The 23162-nt window shown below is 45.7% G+C and overlaps 1 long non-coding RNA gene across 4 annotated transcripts in view; it reads right to left on the bottom strand.

Moving 5' to 3' along the window:
- Positions 1 to 595: 595 nt before the first annotated feature.
- The window catches only part of LOC135902072 (uncharacterized), a 202878-nt gene continuing 180311 nt past the window's right edge, over positions 596 to 23162 (bottom strand). For 2 of the 4 annotated variants that reach the window (XR_010564384.2, XR_010564387.2), the window contains 3 exons: positions 21687 to 21752; positions 2583 to 2623; positions 596 to 760 (listed from right to left, as the gene is read on the bottom strand). This is a non-coding gene — a long non-coding RNA (uncharacterized lncRNA). Of the gene's footprint in view, positions 761 to 1869; positions 1932 to 2582; positions 2624 to 21686; positions 21753 to 23162 lie in introns of those variants that run through there. The other 2 variants (XR_010564385.2, XR_010564389.2) reach the window with 1 other exon arrangement.

Here is a 23162-nt window from a genome sequence, read left to right as displayed (position 1 = left end):
CTTAGGACAGGTAGTGACGGCGGATCCGGATCATGAGAGGGAAATAATCATAAGAATAAGAATGGACTGGGGTGCGTTTGGCAGGCATTCTCAGATCATGAACAGCAGGTTGCAATTATCCCTCAAGAGAAAAGTGTATAATAGCTGTGTCTTACCAGTACTCACCTACGGGGTGGAAACCTGGAGGCTTACGAAAAGGGTTCTACTCAAATTGAGGATGACGCAACGAGCTATGGAAAGAAGAATGATGGAGTGGCGTTAGGGGATAAGAAAAGAGCAGATTGGGTGAGGGAACAAACGCGAGTTAATGACATCTTAGTTCAAATAAAGAAAAAGAAATGGGCATGGGGAGGACATGTAAGGAGGAGGGAAGATAACCGATGGTCATTAAGGGTTAGGGACCGGATTCCAAGGGAAGGGAAGCGTAGCAGGGGGCGGCCGAAATTTAGGTGGGTGGATTAGATTAAGAAGTTTGCAGGGACGACATGGCCACAATTAGTACATGACCAGGGTTGTTGGAGAAGTATGGGAGAGGTCTTTGCCCTGCAGTGGGCGTAACCAGGCTGATGATGATGATGATGAAAGGAGACAACTCTTCAACATATCTCATGGCTTTGTATTTGACCACGCTGCATAACGTCGATATCGCTTACATCGGTACTCCTTAGGAGAAACCATACAGTATCATAACTTTGCCTGTTCTTCCAAGGCTTAATAGATCACTACCTGGTGGCCATCGATCATTTGAGGTGTCTTTGTCCTGAAAAGAGAAAATACACATCACAAACTTGTTCGAGAAGCCTCAGTGCGAAGGTGGATTGACCACTGCGACAGCACGAAGAAACAAAAAAACCGCATTGGAAAAAAAAAGCGCTCGAGGGATAAAAAACTAACCGTCAACGCAGTGAGGTCAAATATGGATCAAGGAAGAAGGTTAGACACACTGGACAGACGCTATTCGCAATTTTAGCTGTGACTGGACCTCACTTCAATGAAGTCAGCAAGAACTGCGCATAATATTGCAGAATTCTCTGGAGAGAATTAAGCCTTAAGCCTTAAGGGGCTCCTAAACCTGATGGCCTTGAAATAAATGCTTTGTCAGGTCCGATGCTGCAAAAACTATGATCGTCAGCAATGGCTCATACCTTTCTAAGCAAGCAAAACAATGTGATGGCTCATCCTTTTAGTAATCTAGAGGCTACGAGCACTCATCAAAGGGAAGCGTACAGTGCATAAATTTATTGGAATCAAGCATACAACGTGGAGAATTGTGACGTCTAGACAAGTGGCATAAAAAAAAGAAAATAAATGTGCGTGACCTTCTCAATGGCTCATAACCCCGTAAGGCTGAGGCTACAAGCACTCAGCAAAGGGAAGCAAACAGGGCGTACACTCATTGAAATAACCCGCACAACGCGCAGAACAGCATGCGTTTCAATCCCCTGCTGAGAGGATGCAACACAAAGTCGAAGAGAAACGTTGTTGGTGCGAATCCGACCACCCTATACGAGACCGCTATACGAGACCGCTATACAAGCCCGCATGTAAGCGTCGAAAACAAGCCGACCAAGCCGGGCCTCTGGAAGCAGCAACACGATGATGCGAGACTGCGCATTACATGTGAAGGCGAAAGCCTTCACATGTAATGCTGAGTACAGGAGTACATGCTGACGAACTTTAATAAGTAAAACACTCCAGTGAGAACATTATTAAATAAAACTCTCCAGTAGGGGAAAAAGGTGATCGCATCTTTGGCTCAAATGTTCCTTCGGAAATTTGCTGCCGTCAAGAAAATATGGTGTGTGAACTTCTCTTTGTTCTCAATTTTTATTCATCAATCATCGTCAGCATTCAGCATAGCCTTGTTTTCACGTCTGTATCTGGCATGATACCTTCTGGCATGATACCTGGCTTTCACCTTCATCGCGTACCTGTTGGGTAAAAAAATATCAACGAAATGGAATGCTCTTACATTCTAACTACCTCAATAAGAAGGATGAAGCGAAAAAAAAAACGTTTCTTCTTTACTTTTACTTGAACTAATTTTATGAAATACCTTCATAAATTTGTTGTTACGTCCGCACCTTCGCATTTGGTAAGGCGCCGCATGTCATGCCTACCGAGGCGCGAACATCAACAAAAAGGACCCCGGTGAACAAAAAGCCTCAGAACAGAGAGTGGCAAGTCCTTTAATTTATCTTGCCCGTTACTTCAGGCCCCACCGTTAGTTGCTCGGTCATGAAGGCGTGCTCGAATCCTTGCTTGTTAGCGAAGCACTCGCGCGCACTGGCACGTACGCGACTCAAGCAAACGAGTTAATTAACTCGTGCCCCACATTCTCAGTTGGCAAGCATGCCAGCGAGCATAGGAACAACGTTATATAAGTAGAAGCGAGCTGGCGGAGAAATACTGTAGAAAAATCAAAGGGATTGAGATATGTTGAATAGCAGATGATGTAGAAATAAAGTGCCACATTCTATTTTAACAAGTTGCAGCATGCACATGATCACGCTTACTGAAGCGTGCTGGAAAAAATGAAAGAAATAGTCAAACTTCGGTCACTACAGAAATTATTCTCTCACCTTCTATCTGTAGCTTTCATTTCGTGGTTTGGCCGACATATCTGTAACGGTGCCAATAAAGTAAGTTTTAAAATATAACGCACTAAACAGAAAAGAAAAGAATACTATACATTAAAGTCGTCCGACGATTAGGATATTTCTGAAGGCGAAACTTGAGCACACCACGATACGCGTTTCCATTTCTCGATATATTGAAGCAAAGAATTTGAGGCCGAAATCAATGCACCGACTGGCAGTGGGTCTGTGCCATCAGCGCCTTAGCAGAGGGAGGGGCACCAAGGGAACGTTGCAATGATGAGCGGCATCGGAGCCACGGTGGAAGAAGACGACGACGAACGCGTGAGCAGTTGCACGAGCGCGTTCGCGCGGTTACGCCGAGGCACGCCCACGCTCAACCCAGGAAGGATGGGATTAATATCTGCGCTCTAAAAGCCAGCAAATTGAGGCAACACGGTTGGTCCACCAGAAATAATGCTTACCTTCACTGCTGCTACCTTGGAAGACGGGACAAAAAATTAACCCCTCGTATTCATGTTCTTCAGTGGTACTTTTCTACGGAAATAGAAACTAGATATCCAACAAGGCTGTACCCTCTATTCGGGCACAACACATTTCTGGCATCACTATACTCTTCTTTTCCCGTGCAACTAAAGGCTAATGAACGAAGACTGCAACAGCCTTCTATAAAGCAAGTAACAATAAAAAGGGTGCTGGGAAAGATAATTAATCCCCGTCCCACTTTTCGCACTGGCCAATGAAGCTGTAATTACTGTGGGCGTGAGTTTAGGATCCAGCATGTGCGCCGGATACATGCGAATCCTTGAAGGAACTGCTGAGAAGTGGAAAAGCAACGTCGATAATTTAACGTCCAATAGAATTACACTAACTGACGTTGCGTCCCTATGTTCCTGCTGGAACACGTGCGCGTCTGAGTTTGTTTATGTGCGTATCTTTTTTTTTCATCTATTCCTTTAATGAATAAAGAAATCGGTTATCTGTCCTCTCGTGATTGTGTGTCCTTACCCATATCTGAAGTACCATGGCATTTAGTACTGCCTACATCAAATATAAGCTCCATAACTCAAGAGATGGTGAACCACTTTCAACCTGCGCGGAAGTTGCATGGAACTAGAGGAATAGACAGGTTGGTTTCGTCGTCTTCTGCATAGAATGTACGTCACGATCATTACGTTGTCATATTCATACGAAAAAAGAAGCAAGAATACATAGATCTCCCTGTAAGCGATCTCACCGGGAACTTGTAGCAAACTCCTTTCAGCACCCTTTCACCCCCCCCCCCCCCGCCCAAAGAAAAAATTCTACAATGCGTTGAAAGCCTTGACGCAGCCCATATTTTAAGAGGCACACACACAGGACAGACACAGACCTCGCCTGCTCCACGGGCGCTATAACGTGAAGCTATTCCAAACTTTTATATTCCAATTCTGCACTCAGCCCTCCGCGATTGGTCAAAGCCTTTTTTGGATTACCCTCACTTCGCCTGTCTGTCAGGCGACATCACAAAAACCGCGATAGCTCCCCATCTAATACGACGTGCACACATTGATTATGCAGGACTGAACCGAAAAAAAGAAAAATAGTTTTCGGATTCGACGCCTTTTCGCCATTAGACCTCGGCTGTTGATCAAAAGCTTTAGGGCTTCACCCACTCCTCCTGCTTGTCAGATGACGTCACAAATCCGCGTAAGCTAACCGCGTCAGAGTGACGTGTACGCGTCAAAGATGCACTAATATGCCGAACAAAACTGAATAATTTTCTCAGTAGCCGCAGGCTGGCCCATTCTGAAAGGAATAAAAGACGGCTGCCACTGATCGCTTAGGCACTGGCTACTGGCTCTCGCCGGAGAGCATGGGTTAATTTGCGTACAATAAAAGTTTTAGCGTGGGCGTGTAACGTTTTCGAGTACTTTCGGCACGTTTATAACCTCTTTCTGCCCATTCTTCTTCGCTGAGGATCCGTTTTAGCAGCATTCTTAACCTTCCGTTGCATGTCGCCGCGATTTTCGTCCAGCCACCTCTAGCTAAGTAAGGGAAAGCGGACCAATCGCAGACACAGGCACCACTGTCTTCATCCGATTATCGATTTTCAGTGCACTGGCTCAGCCCCGTTGAAACCCTCTCCACTTGAGCGCGCTTCTCGCCTCCTGGAAGCCAATTACAAACGAAAAACCACTCAATGTAGGCAATGTTATTCGTTTTGAAAGGAAAGAAAAGTGAGCTCCTATGAACGAGGAGAGCGTTTGACTGGTCTCTTCAGACAACCCTGCGGGCCACCGCCCGATACTTGCGTCGGCGATTACACAAGTTTGACGTCAAGAGATTGCAATAAAAACAAATTGGAATAGTTTTACGTTATAGGGTCCCAGAACACATAGAAATGGCCCATAAAGTGCAGGGGAACGCTATACTAAAATTCCCAAAATAAGTCCTTTACGAAAGACCCTATCGCGAGAAGTTAAGGCAATAAATTATAAAACCTAGACGATATCGGGTACTGCGCTACACGAGACATCGTAGAGACAGTGACATTACTCATTTAATTTGTAACTGCCGTGAATAAAACAAGCTGAGTCCAGTAACTTTATTGTATCAGTGAATCACCCCAACCGACACAGTGCCAGCAAAAGCTACACTCACGTCTGCATGGCAATGTTCTGTTTGACTGCGCCATACTGTTACACAACGGACAAGTAGAAACTCACGCATGTACGTAAGACACCAGAAAAAGCGGCATTTTGACACAGTCTTTTATTAGCCCGTCCATGCCTGGTCTAACATCTACCCTACCCTCTGATAAGGAAGAAGGGCTTAACCTCATTCAAGGCTTTGTATTAGAGACAGCCCTTCGGGTATTGCAGATCGTCGGCAATGCTCCCAAAATTGAGTGACGAAAATCCGAACTTCGCTGGGTGGAACTACTCTAACAGGAACGTACGTTTATTTGTGCAGAAGAACGAATTTGGCAAGAAGAAAACTGTCGCTAACATCCTACATACGGAGCAGATCTACGCCTTTCTTTATTGTAACTGTACATGCATTGATGTCTCTTGAGAACTGCCGCAAATTGTGATTACAGACGCGACGGCATAAAATTTGGCTGGCGCTTCGTTTGCTGCTTTACTTATTGCATTGCTCTCTTTTTGTCACGAAGTTAGAAACAGTGTACAAAAAAAGGGGGGATAACGAAGATATCCGCCGCGCTCTTACTGTTGCGCTCGTTCCCAATTTGTCACGGCATACACAAGAACACCGATTCGAAGAGCAGGCAGGTAGGAGAGTTGCTCAACAACTTTCGAAAACCCGAAATCGTATCTGCAACGCTCGAGGCCCAAGTGTCTGCTGTCGCGAATTTAAATTTATTGCGAAAAGGGCTGAATGTCGAAAGTAAGAAACAAAAGTGAAGGGAGCCCGCGTGTGAGACACGTGCGAAGCAAGGCAAGAAAAGTACGCCCATCGTCGGCGCGCAGTGACAACTTTCTTCCTAAAGGAACGCTGAAACTGTTTAAAATAAGCGAGTGGGGAAGTGTGTTGCATAACTTCTTTACCCGAGTGTAACAAAGAAGATATTTTATCCTAAAGAAAATAGATATATTTAGGTAGCAAATGAGATCGCGAAATCGGAGACATCTGGCGTCTTGCTACACCATTTCACATCTATATAGGCTGGAGCGCGATGAGTAAACAAAAAATGCGTGAAGGTGTTGATTGTTACAGAAAACACAAACAAGAAATTAATAATGAATGACGGGGTGTCACACTCATTGGAAGGTTGAAAAATAAATCAAAGTGGAAACGTACTTTGGGGCTACGTTGCATGAAGCGAGAAAAGAAAACTAGCGCAAGCATGCGATCCTCTATCCCTCCTTTCAGTGTTTGGATTACGTGACGGTTCCAGAATAAAGCTGGAAGAAATCGCAGGACTCGGAATTATTATAGAGTTGACGCACAGTTCTCGCCTCTGCTGGACATAAAGCGGAAAATATATTTGTACGTACGAGAGGCCACAATTTCGTTAACCTCAAGCACATGATTCATCGTGCCCTATTTGACGTCGGGAGTGTCTGCTGAAGGCTACACGTAACCGAACTTGAATAAACAACTTTTCCATTGTCTATGGGTAAGTTAACAGAAAGTTCAAATTTTAAGTCCACTGCATACAGAATAGAGATATTTTCGCTGAATCGTTCAACCACGTGATGAAAGGTCGTTCCATGGAAAGTTTCTTCACGATATGTCTGATGTCACGCCTGAAGGAAGCAATAACGCCTATGTCACCGTGTCCACGGTCCATTTTGCCATTTCGTCAGCCCAGGTTTTCCAAGGTAACGCAATGTGGGGGGGTACTAACTCAAAATGCAATATCGTGTCCATAAGATGTTGCGCAGAGCACACATTCTACAATTTAAACATACATGTAGTGTTTTTTGTTACAGAAAAGGAGCAGTAAGGTGCGAGAATTTATTGTGACTTCTATCTATTGTGAATCTATTGTGACTATTGTCAGAATAGTCACTATACCGAGCTCCCCGTTAGGATCCCCCAACCTACACAAGCGCAATGGGAGGCGATCCTGCGTTGCTCGAAGCCTTAGTTCTGGCTGGCCCTGATTTGACGGGCATGAGCAATGGTGGCAGCCATTTGGGCCATGGAGTAAGGTCCCCAACCACGTCAGTACTTTCACTGAAAAAAAAGTCTCTTTCTTCCCTCGTTTGGAACCAGTCAGGAGAATAAGATAATCCATGGAAGTTGGATTTTGGTAGTCGTAACCATACGAATAAAACACCCAAAGACGGCAGAATAAGCACAGCGGAAATAATTTGTTATGTTTAAAAAAATCACAGAAATGTTGCCGCAAATGGAGATGAGAACGGAAGAAAAGATCACTCGCAGCTGGTGGAAACGGAACCCCTATTTTTCGCATTGCCCCTGTGGTTACAATTACGTTACCACAGCGCCTTCCTCTCGTCCACTTTCTTGAGCAGTTGTGTAAGTTTACAACAGTAGTCCTGAAAGAGTTAACCAAAGCCGCAAACAACGAAAGACGCAGGTTATTGTTAACCGTAGGCCTTGCAGTTAAATCTGTCTGTGGCACGCCACAAGAAAAGTGGGACATGTTTCCTGTGGCGAATGCCAAACTTTCTTGCCCGCCTATGTGCTAGCGATCGGTCTGCAGATGCTAGTATTATTTATTTTTAGTCTGTTAGTATGATCGTTATTCATTCCTGACTGTTGATTCGTTTCTACTAGGAAGTTCTTGACGAAGCTCTGCAAGGCCCGATTCGTCTCGGCAGGCGAAAACCGGAATTTTCGGCACGTGTCGCTTGCGTTGAGACTCAAGCATGGACGTGACTACTGTAGATGACAGATACTGTGACGCGCCGTGTGCATGAAAGAATGCGCAGGAGCACCAGACGAAGTAGCTTGAGAACAAGTTAAGGACCGCCTAAAGAGCGATGGAACAAGGAATGCTAGGCATAACTTCAAGAGACAGAAAGAGCGTGGTTCCGATCACAGAGCAAACGGGTATAGACGATATTCGCATTGGTATTAAGAGAAAGAAATGGCGCTGGGCAGGTCATGTAATGCGCAGATTAGATAACCGTTGGACCATTAAGGTGACAGAATGGGTACGAAGAGAAGGGAAGCGCAGTAGAGGACGGCAGAAGACTAGGTGGTGCGACGAAATTAGGAAATTTGCGGGTGCTAGTTGGAATCGGTTGGCGCAGGACAGCGGTAATTCGAGATCGCAGGGAAGGGGCCTTCGTCCTGCAGTGGACATAAGATAGGCTGATGACGATTCTTTTTTTTTTATATATAACACTAGAGCACCACTGTTTCTCTCGCTTATACGTATATTCTCTTCGATTGCGCATCGTGGGTGAGTAATCTGCGACTTTGTCAGGGTCGTCTGCACGGTGTGAGTTTTTTATGTCTGCGACGTATTGTGTGTGTGATACAGGTAAGTTTCTGATGAAGCGTAAAGGCGAGAAACGCGTCTCGTTCTCAGCAAATGCCAAAGCCTTCCTAACAGTGTTGTTCCAGAGACATCACCGAAAAAGCCTAACATATAGCGAAACAGTGAAAGGCAGAGTAATGTTGCCTGTCGGCGACGAAAAAACCCGTGTCGACTATACTAAATGGACGCTGATGGCACTCACACAAGGAAAAACCATTCGTTGAAAATAGCGGGTCATGCTTCTTTTCTTTATTTTTTCATTTGAGACAACATTCCCGTGGCTGCTGTGCCGTCGGTAGGGATTTGTCGCCTTTTCCCAAGGCGGTCTGTGTTAGTAGAGGTCGCTCAGCTCAATGCTAGCGAAGGACACCATTGGTAGCAGGCTTGGCTTGGTAATTGAAAGCGATCTTATTTCCTGGCGCTTCTTCTGTGTGTTATTTTTTTTGCCACCATCTGCAAACTTATGTATGTGTACCAGCATTCGTTTTTTCCTCTTTCGGTACTCAACAGTGTACGGGTGCGCAACAGTGTACGGGCATACGCACGCGCACGCACGCACGCGCACGCACACACACACACACACACACACACACACACACACACACACATTCACGCACGCATACACATTCACGCACGCACGTACGCAGTGCGCCTGTGTGTGCGTTCCGTCGTCTGTTTTCTTCTCTCTCAACTGTAGGTTACACGTTCTTCCGTCCATTGAATGTAATTTAGCATTGCCAAGTGGCAGCCAGACGCAGTGTGATCCCGAGAATACGTCGTAGAATGCACAATTCCAAGCTTTATCTTTCTCTCCGAGAAAGTATGAGTTCTACGTGTTTGACAAAAAGCGCGTAGGAGTGACTTTCACTCATTTACCTGTAACAACCACCTTTACTAAATGCTGGGAAATTATAAAAGAAGGCCTTGGTTGTGCGAGGCCGTACGCATCATGTCTCAGCGTCATGTTAAACCACAAGTCAATTCGAAGAAAGAATGTGGATTCTTTTTTCAAGGTGAACAAAAAAGTATTAAGGCAAGGAAATGGAGCGGGAAGCAGCAGACAAACAAATGGAAATGCCATAATATTTATCACTACCAAAAAATATTTTTAGTGCCCGTAGAAGCAAGTCGGCTTCTTAAGAACTTTGCAAATACTTGAGAACAATGCTCCATCAGGGTGTTTATTAGCGCATCTGTTCGCGATCTCTTGCATCGATGGAAGAAACGAAGCAAGCAAGGAAGGGAAGCCACGTCTGGCAGCGTTCGACAGCATCTAATGTGCTCCCCTCTGGGAAGCCGGTGTGGTAATTACTGTAAAGACCTTTTGGCAGCAGGAACTCCATCCACCGCTTCGACAGCCTCAAGCCAGCGGAGAACCAGCGTAGCCGGTGCTAGAGCCGATGAAGCGCAGACACTCAATAAAAGGGGGGAAAGCCGAAATGAGAAAGACCAGAGAGGGAAAATCAGAGCAAGAAAACGCCTTCGGGGCATACACCATCAGCCGGAGCTTCGAGCTCGTCCTAGGAGTGACCCGGCAGTACCACTGTTACCAACCAATAGCTCAAGGGCACTTGTTTTCTCACCGGAAGGTGGTATTACACACTATTTACCATCGAAATCTCATTTCACATCGAGAGTGCAGAACTGATCTTTCTTTAATTATGGTGTTTTACGTGCCAATACCACGATTTTATTATGAGGTTCGCCGTAGTGGGGAGCTCCGGTATAATTTTAACCACCTGGGGTTCTTTAGCGCGCACCTAAATCTAAGTACACGGGTATCTTAACATTTGGCCCCCACCAAAATGTGGCCGCCATGGCCGGTAATCGAAGGGGCGACATGATGCTTAGCAGCCCTACACCATAGCCACTAAGCGACCATGGCGGGGGAGAGTGCAGGACTGTAACAGCTGTTTTGACGCACTTCTTTCGCTTGTTTATCTCTATTACAGGCAATAAGAAATTTTCGCCCCCCCCCCTTCCCTTTTCTTTTTCCTTTAAGCACACATTTTTGGTCTATAAAGACCTAAAAAAAATTGCAAATGAAAGAAGGCCGTATAGTTCAAAGTAATCGGGCTTACTGCACAAGCTGCTGGGCAATGACAAGCATATCCCTGGTTATCTCCTTAACTACACCGTGCTCAGCTTTGTCAAGGAGATGCGAAGCAAGACGTCTCATATCGCTGGCGTCGTTCCATTGAAAGCGAAAGAAAAGAAAGTTACGCTGGCCAGCAAGAACGCGCCACCGATTGCACTAAATGCCTCCGCGGTGTTCCTTACCGCTTATGAACGTAAATGGTTTATAACGCCTAAAAAAAACTAAATTATGATTTTTTACGTGCCAAAACCACTTTCTGATTATGAGGCACGCCGTAGTGGAGGACTCCGGAAATTTCGACCACCTGGGGTTCTTTAACGTGCACCTAAATCTAAATACACGGGTGTTTTCGAATTTCGCCCCCATCGAAATGTGGCCCCCGTTGCCGGGATTTCGATCCCACAGTTTATAACGCCTGTTTGTGAAGGCCCGACACCACCGTAATTTGTTCTTTTAACTGACTTGCAATAAACATTATTGTACCAACGCATTATATACAGAGCATTCTTGCGCTATGAACATGCTACCGAAAAGTATTTACGAAGTTACTAGTATGTGTGGTAGACGGTACTGAATGCGCTCAGTAGGTACCTGAAAATACTCGAACTGCTATTTCGGGTAAAGAAGGAAGAAACGAATGCTTTGTGGTTTGGCTGCCTCATAGATGGCTAGCAATACATTTTTGTGCTCTTCTCTCTGAATGTGTTTCTGTTATATTTAAGGCAATGCTACAAAATTCTATTTGTAGCCACAATGGAGTACGTCAAAACAAGAAAAGAAGTTGTCAGACAAGACCATGCCACTCCTACAGTTGAATGAGCTCTGAAAGAGCTCTTCAAAGGCCAAATGTACAAGCAAAAACTGAGAAATATGTTACGCCAATTAGTATCCATTAATTATGGAAAAATTAGGAGCACTTATAAGGAAGAACATATTTTAATGGTGGAGTCACGGTAAAGGAGCAGAAACACTACCTGAATCATTAAAGAGTCAACCTTATTTTATTGGGTAAACTTGTGCGCTGATAGAGAAGACAACGACAATATCTGCGAGGGGTCACCATGAGCGTTTGTCGAACCTAATTTCACTTGCCAAGTCTGCCCACTATAGTATACGCATGCACCCCTGTACTTTTCAGAATTATCTTTAGTGCTCCCGCAAATTCGAGATTGTAAAAAAGAATTTTTTACTCTCCCTTACTTACGTGATTCGAATGCGAAAACATTAGGACTTGTCTAAGTTATCGCCTTACATAAATACTGCACTTTAATGCACCTTAATCCACCTTGCTCACATCAGTGCTATCTTTAATCCATCTTAATCCATCTTAACCTACCCTAATCCACTCTAATCCACCTTAATCCACTAGATTCGACCTTAATTCACTTTTGAGAGTGGGCCACGGCGTCCGTGACTGTTCAACGTGGGTGCTCGCACGGCGAGCCGCAGCACGTCCAGCGCCGGGAACGTGACGTCATCATTTGGTCACGTGCGTTCTCTTGCTATCCGACTTTGATGGCTGACGCGCACCGCATTTGCCGCTTCACGGGGCATGCAAGGCTTTTCCCATTAAAAAAAAATTCGCGTCACGGGTGCCGTACTATTAGACGCGCCTCTCTCACTGAATAATTGGCAACAACGTTTACGAATTTCTTGTCACAGTAAGCGCCTCCTACGCCGAGCGATAACGTGATAATGTCTTTAATTCGCTTAAAGTGGTCACCAAAAAATGGCTGTGGCTTAGCTAAGGTTAAGCCCAGGATGCGAAGCATACTAGCCTTTATTTTAGTTGTTGAACCACTGTTTAGCCTGGTGAACTGCTGTTGCTTGGCTATATTTGGTTCGGCTAGGCGAAGAAACAACTCATGCGTTACTCTGTTCACCTTCAAGAGTGGAACGCGACAGCATTCCCGTCGACTCGCCAAGGGGCGTAAGACAATGGGCTATGGCGCAGCGACTACGAGCCCCGCAGTGGACGCGGTGAGCGTCGAGCAACGCAGCGTTCGGCGCGGCAACGAAATGTGCGCCTGAGCAAGCGACGCACGCCTGAGCCTTAGAAACAGCTCGTTTCTAAGGCAACACCGCTTTCACTAAAGGCACTTTTGTACGGCTTTGAAGCATCGTACTCGTGGCTCAGTGGTAGCGTCTCCGTCTCACACTCCGGAGACCCTGGTTCGATTCCCACCCAGCCCATCTTGCAAGAGTTGAGCCATAGAGAAAGAAAAAGACTCTATGGTTGAGCCAAAGCCACCTAGAAAATCAGTCTCTTTAGCACGCCGCAACCTTCGCTTCTCATTCCAACGAGCAGCTCTGTCTCCAGGAGGCATCTCACCTCGTGAGTGTCTAGCAGAGGCAAGCGCAGCTGCTTATATACCGCCGCGACGCCGCGAGCGACGGCGCGAGTTGGAGCCCCGTTTCTCCTCTGTCGTGACGTCACGGTGTCACGTGGTATTGAAGGTGACACCGCCGCGCCTGAGGAGCTGGGTTGAGCTCTAGTAATATGCTTCGCATAAAAACTGTACGACAATGTACTCGGGACAATGCTCCTACTTCAATTGTCGTCCCGGGGCTGGAAACGGAACCTGAAAGCACCAACAGTGCGCAAGAAATCATATACAGTGTGTCTCGCGTAACTTGAACCAAGTATTTAAAAAAATGTGATTACCCGCAACTGAATGATATGAAGACATACGGTTTGCCATCATGTGGTGCTTCTTAGGACATTTTTGATATTGCGCTTAATTAGTTAACTAAGTAAGAGTAGTTATGTAAAACATTAACATTCCCTTTAGGACCAAATACGTTTCGTTACGTTGTAGAGGGCATCTCAAAACGACCGATCCAATTTTTTTGTGAAAGTGTACATACATGCTGTGTAGTGATTTTTTCCACCGTTTAAAGAGAGGCCGCGAAATATGAAATAAAACCACGTGACTGCACTCGTGCGCTATCGTATATCAGCGCAATCACCCGCGCGTCGAGGCTATCGCTTATCAGGGACGATGGTGCTTCCTGTCCGAGTACCACCGTACCACTGTCAAAGATGCTGACGCACTGTGAAGTCGATGCCTAGAGCCGCGGTTGCTCACTTCGGTTGCGCACGGTTCTTTCGCACGAAGCGCGGCTGAGAGCGCTGCAATACGATAGCGCACGCGCGCAGTCACGTGGTTTTATATCATATTTCGCGAGCTTTTTTTAAATGCCGGAAAAATCGCCACGCAGCATATATGTTGCCACAAAAAACTGGATCGGTCATTTTCAAATTCCCTGTACAACGTAACGAAATGCACTTAGCCCTATAGTGAATATTAACAAATTGTCACAATTGATCTTAATTAGCGAATTAAGTGTAATATAGAGAGAGGCAGAGGAAAGGGGAAAGGCCGGGAGGTTTACCAGAGGGGAAGATCCGGTTTGCTGCCCTACGCTGGGGAGAGCAATATAAAAATACGCTAAGGAGCACCACATGATGCACACAATATGTCGTTGGTGCAACTCCGTTACGGTTAAGCACTTTTTCTTGAAATCCTTGGTTCAAGCTTTATGAACGTAAGCAAGAAAAACATTTGCGTTGAACGGTTTTGAGACTCGCTGCATGGGTGACATTCGGTCGTATCCAGCACCTGTCTATCGTTCACGAAAATGTAGTCCAGTGTACAGACACGTTGGAGTACTTGTGTTATTTGAAATGCTACAGCAAACGTTTTTCAGTAAATCTACGTCGGCATACTTGTTCTACAAACTGAATGGTTGTCACCATGCTTGTATACCACATCGCGCTGTCGAACATTGTTGTATTGGGCACTGCTCTTTTGTTGCTTCTTGATGTGCAGACAGGCGACCAACGAAATTTGAGCTCACTGGAGGCAAGGAGCAATGTTGGCCTAGTGTGCGATGCTTGGCAGCAGCGAGCGCCGTCGTCGACCTCTTCCGTGTACAGAGTAGAATTAACAGCCCGATCCCAGTTGTTGTTTGTGTTGCCATATTGTAAACAAAAGTCACGTGCTGAAGAGTGATGTCCCATGTGTTGAGCTCAAGATCAGCGTAAAGACACGGCTAACCTGCCGTCGGTGGTCTTAAGAGTTCCGTGAGGCCATTCGTATGAGTGTGGTAGGCATGAGTCTTGCGGTAACTGTAATGCAGGATCGCGCCGCGGTAAAGGCCACTACTTTGTCGGTCATGAGTGCTCGGGTCTACGTGTCCTAGTAGAGTACATAGAGAATACTCACTATTTTGGCTGCACTATCTTTCGGCATTGCTGTCGTTTCAGTGAAGTGTCTAATATAATCGGTAGCTTTCTTGTGGTTACATGGCCCAATTCTTAGCAGTTACAACAAAGCGCTAGATGACTGGGAGTGCGCCAAATGTGCACCTTTCATGGGAATTTGCACAGGGTGATGAAAGGGTGGGCTTCAGGTTGCGGCTTTATGGCGCAAAATACCTCTACAGGTAAATTCAAGTGATATCTGAAGCTAGTGTTTGCGAGGGTTTTCCCCCAGGGCTGTTAAGGAAGACAACCGGCAATTGTCTTGCTTGGTGGCTTGGCTATGCCAGTAGAAGTGTAAATTGAGCTCTTGCATTAACGAACTGAACGAGAGCATCTAGTACTTCATGCCGCTAAAGACTAGCGCTTTTTCCAAGGTGCTTTTGCGCTGATATCTTGTGAGCACATCCGACCGTTTATGGCGGCCTTGTTTGTTACCATCGCACCAATAGACGACGGCAGGATGGTTATATTCTGCTCTGAGATATTCTTCTAACTTACTACATTGATCGACTCTCCACGGCCTACGAGTGCTTTCGCATCATTTCCATTTGCTTGTGGTGGAACGCAAATCAGCTTGGAATGGCCAGTGAGCAAAATAGTTTCATGTAGAGAGGCCGTCATGCATGTTTTCAAGTATTTTCTTTGTCTTCGGTTTGCTTCAGTAGCGTTGTTATTATCGGCCTAGAATTCGACTTCTCAAGTGCGGGAAATGTTTCAGCTTGCTTTTCCTTGTCAATACTGACCTCGAGACTCAACCGTCGCCTCTTTGGCCCCTGCCACGCCCTGAGCGGACAAGAAGGGGAGGAGGTCGTCGACTTCACAACGTGACGAGGGCACACGAGTCTGAGCTGAACACGCAGGGACTCACACCTCCATGGGCGCAACCACAAGCACACTTCGACTTAAACAAGACGATGAAAAGTGAATGACCCTTCCGGTGGGGACCTCTCCACCAACGGTGTAGGCTGTGCGCGAGGGTTTATTTAAACTCACACTGGCCCCATGTTAGGCAGAACCGCTCGAAACTCGGGTAGAGTAACGCCCATGTACCATTGAAGTGAATACACTGTCTCTATTTTTTCATCATGACTATGCCCATCCTCGTCGCCGTCTCCAGATTCTTTCCGTGAAGGCCCACTTCACCCCATCGAGATTGTATCAGTTGTTCGGCAGCAATGTGTTACTCCACGCTTCGTCCTGGCTTCAGAAAAATGGTGAGAGCTTGACTTTCTTTGAGAATTTGCCAGGTTTAGTTCGTGCGTTTTCTAAAACACCAGATTAGTTTCTGTGTGTGCAGGCTCCTGTTGAAAGCTTCCTCCCGTCACAACAGAGTAAGAAAGTCCTCGTTCGGGATTGGCCATCGATTGGAGCACACGGAGAAAGCAAAAGTTGTTATTACTTTGTGAAGAGCTGGGAATTGAGGTCGGGAAAAGTCAGAGAACGCTGCAGCTTCTTGGGGTGATCGAGAAATGCTGGGCTCATGAGGACGAAATTTCAGACGCTTGGGGAGAGATAAAGAAACGAAATGAAAAAACTGAATGAAACGCTGCAGAAGAAAGTCAAAGAACTGATCAAAAGGAAGCTGCAGAAAGAAACGATAAGTACACAGAGCTAATCAAATAAAGCTAAATGAACTGGATGTGCAGCGGGATCTGGCCAGGAAATCAGCAAGTAACCTTTCATAAATGAAAGCCGTTCAGGTGAAGCAGGAGTAAAAATAAGGGATCTCATGTCGTAGTACAAGGTCATCAATGACATGCGATTCTACCTAGTCAATTTTTTGCGAACTTAGGAGAAACACGGGTTGGCTCTAAAGAGTTGGACACAGAAGATTCTGACCGTCTTTCCTGGCGAAACAGCCGAAATAACTGCAAGGTTAACGAGAGACGATGCAGATGACTATCAGAAAGTAAAAGGTGCTAAGGAAATATTGCCTTTCAGCGGAACTTTTGCGCCGTCGTCTTCGGGAGGCAGTTAGAACGCCGGGAAAGCCTTCTCAAGGTTTCGCTTATAAGCTGAAAGCCAATTCAGTTGAGTGAATACATTCTTTCTATTTGGGTGAATACATTCTTTCTATTTTTTTCCTCCTCACGACACCAACCTGCGTAGCCGTCTCCTGATTCTTGCGTTTATGACCGACCCCACCCAGTCGAGATCGTATCAGTATCTACTGAGGACATACCAGATTTGCCGTCTGCCTTCCAACAACAACTTTTGCTTCGTAATCCAAATGTCACAGTCATTTTAATGGAATTCATTTCAATCGTCGTATGTTGTCGTTCCTGAACAAATAAGTGCTTCATAGTAGATAGGTGTTTTTCAGCTTGTGGTACTTTACGTTCATCCTGACACTGCATAAGCTCTAGTAGTACTATTATTATATCCATTTAAAGAAAATATTCAAGAAGAGGGCCGGAGAGCTATTGCAAGCAATTGCCCTGTCCAAACTTCGGAATATATTTCCAATTTATTTGCCAGAAATGTTTCCTTCAGTCCGCCCAAGAATGTGCTGCCTTTTTCGTGACTGGGATCTTATACCAGGTCAACGCAATGCCTTCCAGGTACAACGGCATGTTCATAACTTTGTCACAGTCACGCTGCCAGCAGTTGCGCTAACAGGCATATTCCCAGAAATCAGGCCCGGCCTGAGCACTCTCTCTCAATGATACGTCGTATATATCCGCTTTAATAATCCATTGGTGCTTTCGGAGATAATAGGAGTCCTCTCCGCATTATGAGATCGAACACCAGCCATTGCCATGACTGTTCTTTTCCCGCAAGCGGATTACGTCTTGCAAAATGTCATTTGTTCTGGAAACATTTTTGACGTTTTGCTAGGAAACTCCCTTTATACGTTTGTGAGCGTATTTTCCTGTACTTTGGCGTCGTGATCCTCCTTATAAGTATGTGTGATGGCCGCTCCATGTTCATGGTCAGACCTATTTATCTTGCGAATACTTGTCACGGATGGGTCGCCGGAAAACATGTATGCACACGTTAGGAAAGCTGTCGAAGTTCACGCTAGAAGGCCGACCTTCCACCATAGACGCAGCATGCACAACTCAGCAGCTTGACACCATCCATATCGGTGGTCGTGACGTCGACACACGTTGTCCTTGAGAAATCGGAGCTGTGGAGGCGAGTAGTGTAGGATCCTGCAGTAGAGGGCGCCAAATACTAACAATAATTTACACAATATGCTCGCCATTGGTGTTTATGCTGACTAGTCCTTCCTTCCGACTTCTAAGAGCTGTCATCTTGCAGCATCTCCTTTCTCGTCTGCCTGAAAGAAACCTTAAAATGAGAAACGACAATGCATTCATGATACCGCAATAAAGCACATTCAACATCAACGTTTCTCACGCTGTAGTGCCTGGCACGGAAGGTGGAGGTATATACAGCTGATTAAGCACAGTGAACTGTGTAATCAGAGAAATTTCACTTCTGCAAACTCAACACATAGACGTGAGGCGCATATATAGAATAGTACTCATGCAGTACGTTTCTGAAGAAACTTCTCTATTTCCAAATGAGTTTTCCACGTAGCTTTCATCCAAAAAATTAAAAGAAAGGGTAAAAAAGACAGCGCTTGCTAGCTCTAGAACTTCGTTTCTTTTGCACTTAGGCGTGAGCAAGGAATCCAGATTGATGCAGTAGTCGAAGCAACGCAACGAACATCATAATATCTCATATTATTCACATTTTAGAGAAGGATTTCAAAAAGTATGTACGCTAATGACTTCTCATCGTCTCCGCACAATCAGTTTCCACACACGCGGAGCTCCCGTTTTCATGACAGCGGCTTTGGATATGGAGGGGGCAGCTCGAGTAGCTGATAGTCGCAGGAGTACATCAACCCCGTAGGTGAGGCTTTTATTCACTGCTTTCAAAGCTGTCCACGTTCTGAAAGGCGCTGAAACTGAGCTGTTTCTACAATTTTATAGTGTTTATCCTCCTGCTCCCCCCTCCACTGCTCTCGACAGCGGTGAGGGGGGGAGAGGGGGGGGGAAGTGAAATTCTAGCCCACAAGACAACCTTGCGTTATGCATTTCCCCAGCGCTATATGCCGTGTTCCGGCGAGCAAAGGATGAGGGGCCGAGAGCACCGTAACTGTCTTTCGCTTTCCATTTAAGCAATATGGTTTGAATTTTAGCGCTCGGGGGACCAAACGGTCGCACCTCATCTGCCATCTTCTAATTTCGTATTAGAGAAGCTGGCATTGCAGGAGGAAGAAAAACAAACAATGAAGAAAGGAATATAACTACGATGTATTCCAATAAAGTGGGCGGAAAGGAGAGAAAGAGAAAAGACGAGGGAAACGCCTGTGGCATGCGGAAGTTCTTAAATATGCCCGAGCATATATAAGGTGCAGAAAACGTCAACCTGTCGTTGTCGTTACGGAGGAGATTCGGTGGCGCTTGCTTCAATATTTCTCGATTTCGGTTTACGTAGTGCTTGGGGCCGAGCGCGGAAATGTCAGCATTGCCGAAGTCGCTGCGCTACTTTTGCCACTCTTTCCTCAGATTTGGTTTCTTTATTTCGGTACTATAATGCCCATACATTCTTAACAGCACGCGCAAGACGTTTTATTTACCCAACTGTGGCTGTGACCCAATATAGCCTACCTGAATTTTTAAACCAAAGCTTTATTTGCCTCTTTTTTCTACTTTCCCACTGCTGCTGCTGCTGGGTTGCACGCCGCATCAGGAGGTAGTTGAGAACGTGTATAGTGCACATGGAAGGGGCGCGGGAGAAGGGTCTAAGTGACCCTTCCAGCGATAATTCCATTTATATCGCCCCAATGCCCTGCGTAGCTCTTTGGCCGTTGCAACAATGCCTGCGGGAACTACTGACCGTCGATGGAATGACGTCTGGACGACTGCGATTACACGTGAGCCACCCGCACAAGTATTGCAGGAGCAGCAACCCTTACCTTTGTACTCACGAGCAGCAGTCCAGATGGGAGATAAAATAGTGGGCAGAGGAGACAGAGAATGCCTAATCCCAACGCTGTGACTAAACGGCTGAATAACAGCCTCGCCAATCTTCGCTCGTGGCAGATTGCATACACGAGAGGAGCGCGGGAGAAAGGAAAGGCAACGTCAGAAAGCAGGCCTCAAATGGGGTCTCTGCAATAAAGAAACCCTTCCATAACACATGGCAACGGTTGCGGACAAACTGTAAAAAAATTTACTTGGACGTACGGTATGGCACGTTTCTGCTATTTATAAAGAAACAAACGCCCTGCTAATTTGTCCATGTGGACAAATGACGCAGGGCGTACAGACGTAAAGCCGCATTAAGGCATCACTGCGTCAAGGAGACAACACGCAAGCTGCCGTCCAGCTAATCAACATTCCAGCCACCAGCGATGCGCCGTGTGAGGGATTGGCTGTGCTAACGCTCTTGCAGGCTAACACAGTGGCGCACGACAATGCCTGGAGCAAACACGTTTCACAATGAGTTTTGTTTACTACGTAGACAAACATGTTAACCAGTAACATTTAACACTACGTCACGACTTTCATATGCCGTCAGCATCGCCGCAACACCGTCAATGAACGCGAACAGCCCAGAAAGCTTCGCTTACATCGATGCCCATAGCGCGTGGAATCTGCATATCTTTCTTTTTCTTTCACGATGTCTGTATCTGCTCTCCGGTATCCTCTCACTGAAATTTCTGGATGAAGTAGTTAGCAGTAGTATATATATGCACACTTGTCATTCTCCACCCAGTGCAGGTACACACTAATGCAGATGTGAAGACTGATGGTTTATGAGCAGGTCTAGGTGTTCCGCTGGTTCCACTCGTTCAACTGGCAACGTGATCCATTGTTCTAAGTGATTATTTACTTTTTCTGGAAGGGCGCAATGCGCCCTGAGTGCTTATTCATGCAAGATCAAAAATGGCAGTGTCAGAAATGAAAGAGGATGTGATAGTGAGCAGTAAACAACCCGTTAGCATTTTTTTCAGTTCTTTGTGTCCTCCATATCTAAACATCGCTAAGCCGTTTCCTTCTGACATAAATTCTCTGTATATCGGCAGATTCCGGTAATCTCTTCATTTTGTGTGTAGGGGCAAAATACACCCTGAGTGAACTTTCCGCAGGGTCTCTTGTCATCGTCAGTGCCAGAGGAAGTTTATTCTAAGCGCCGTCTGATGTACAATCGTAGCTGGTGGAAGCCTGTGAACTCTCATGCATCATTGGCAGTGTTAACTAACGAACAAACGTAATGGCGAGAGAGAATAATTCCAAAAAAGATATCTCTCACACGCGAATTCATAAAGAACACAATGCAAGTAAGCAATACATCAAGACTTGTTTTCGTCGTGACTGTCGCTTTCGTTCCCACATTATTTTTAGTTGCTGCGCTCTGCTTCAAATCCGAGCGCGGTTCCGTCGTTACTTTCTTTTGCAAATTTTCTGCATACACGTACACACTCCTTGTGCTCTGGCGTATTTGCTTGAAGTGCGCATAAAGAGCTATTTACTTGAGGAAAACCCAGAACGAAGATTAACCCATCCAGCCTTCATCACCAACATAATAAGACTTCGTTTTCTCTTTTTTTTTTCAAATACTCCTTTTCTCGCGAAGTACTGGCGTGGATTCGCGCAATGATAAGAAGGCGGAAGATTGGAGGAGCCAACAAACATCTGAAAAGAAGGGGCGAGGACGGAGAGATAGAAAACTCAGATATGAGGTGAAGTCATTTGGCTTTCAGTGTGGGTCACACGCACACAAAGGCCCTGCCATACATACCTGATCTGAAAACACCATCGATCCGACGTTGCCAGGTGTGGAAGGCTAAGCCAGGAGTTCCAGCCACTGCGCACAAACCAGTTTCATTTTTGCATAATGCTATGCGACTGTATGCGCTTCAGGCATGCAGAAGAGCAGCGAAGCAGATGTAATGCAACAACAACAACAAAAAAAAATACTTGTACCAGTTAACAATAAGACCCTACACAATGAATGAATGAGCCCGCCGTCCCAGGATAATGACGGTGGGGGCTAGGAAAATGCAATTTACATTTAAACCAGGAGGTTGTCAAACCTGGGCGAGTCGCACACATGAAGAGGTTAGAAAGGCAAGGTAATATACTCTCGCGTCCTATTCAATCTCTTCAATGTGCAGCTTTATTTATTCCTATCGGTTTATTTTCACTCTGTGCCATGTTTCATGCGTTGTCTCTTCACTACCAAGTCACCCCATCCCTGCAGCTCAGGCTGATATGACAATTTTTTGTTGCCGCTGAGGATGAACAAACTTTGGTGCCGTATTTGCATGCAGTTGTTCTCCGCGCTTGACTGTCTCGACGTGTCTTCTTCCCTTTAGTATATGTTTATCAGTCGTAGATACCTCGCTTACATATGTTTCTCGCAGGATGATTTATATAACGACGCGTAAAAAAAGAACACGTGATTAGCATCTCTAAACTAATTGTATGTATATATAGAACCCCGCTGCGCTGGCTCAACGATAATGGCGTTGCGCTGCTAAGCACAAGATCACGGCATCGCATCCCTGCCGCAGCAGCAGCATTTCGATAGCGGTGAAATGAAAAACGCCCGGGTCCCATACATTGAGAGGACGTTAAATATCCCTTGTTGGTCAAAATTATTCCAGAGTCCTCCCCTACGGCGTGCCTCATAATCGTGGTATCGGCATGTAAAACCCCATACTTCAATTTTATCTATATATGAGGGTGAATCAGAAAGTTTTTGCCTATATTTTTTTAGCCGAATTGCGGCTGTAAATGCGAAGTCAACATATCCATTCTCAGCGTTGCATCTTCCTTGGACCGGCCCGACCTTATCTACCAGTAGCTCCGCGGCACGGCGCTGCTGTTAGTCGTTGAAGATGGCGGTTGTGCTTCCCACGTCCACAGCGCACGAGCAACGAAATGTGATTTGTTTTCCAGGGAACAAAGGGACGAACGCACATCGAAATTCACAGGGAAATGCAGCCCACGTATGGGGAAAGGCGTCTGACTTTGAGAAGTGTGAGGTGGTGGTGTTGCGAGTTCGCAAGAAGCGGTGAAGACTTTTCATTTCATTTCATTTTATTGTGTTAAAGTCCACTCTAGGGGCTGTTAGATGACGGGTGGATATGCAGGAAAAAAGTTTTTTGACAACGGTAACTACATGTTAATTCCGCGACAGATGGTCTGTTACATTTCGAAGAAATGTTGTCGGACAGGTAATGGCAGCAACGCTGTGGGAAAGGTCATTACA

Source organism: Dermacentor albipictus, chromosome 1 (genome assembly GCF_038994185.2).
Source record: "Dermacentor albipictus isolate Rhodes 1998 colony chromosome 1, USDA_Dalb.pri_finalv2, whole genome shotgun sequence".
Taxonomy (NCBI): domain Eukaryota; kingdom Metazoa; phylum Arthropoda; class Arachnida; order Ixodida; family Ixodidae; genus Dermacentor; species Dermacentor albipictus.
This window is presented reverse-complemented; position numbering and strand designations above follow the sequence as displayed.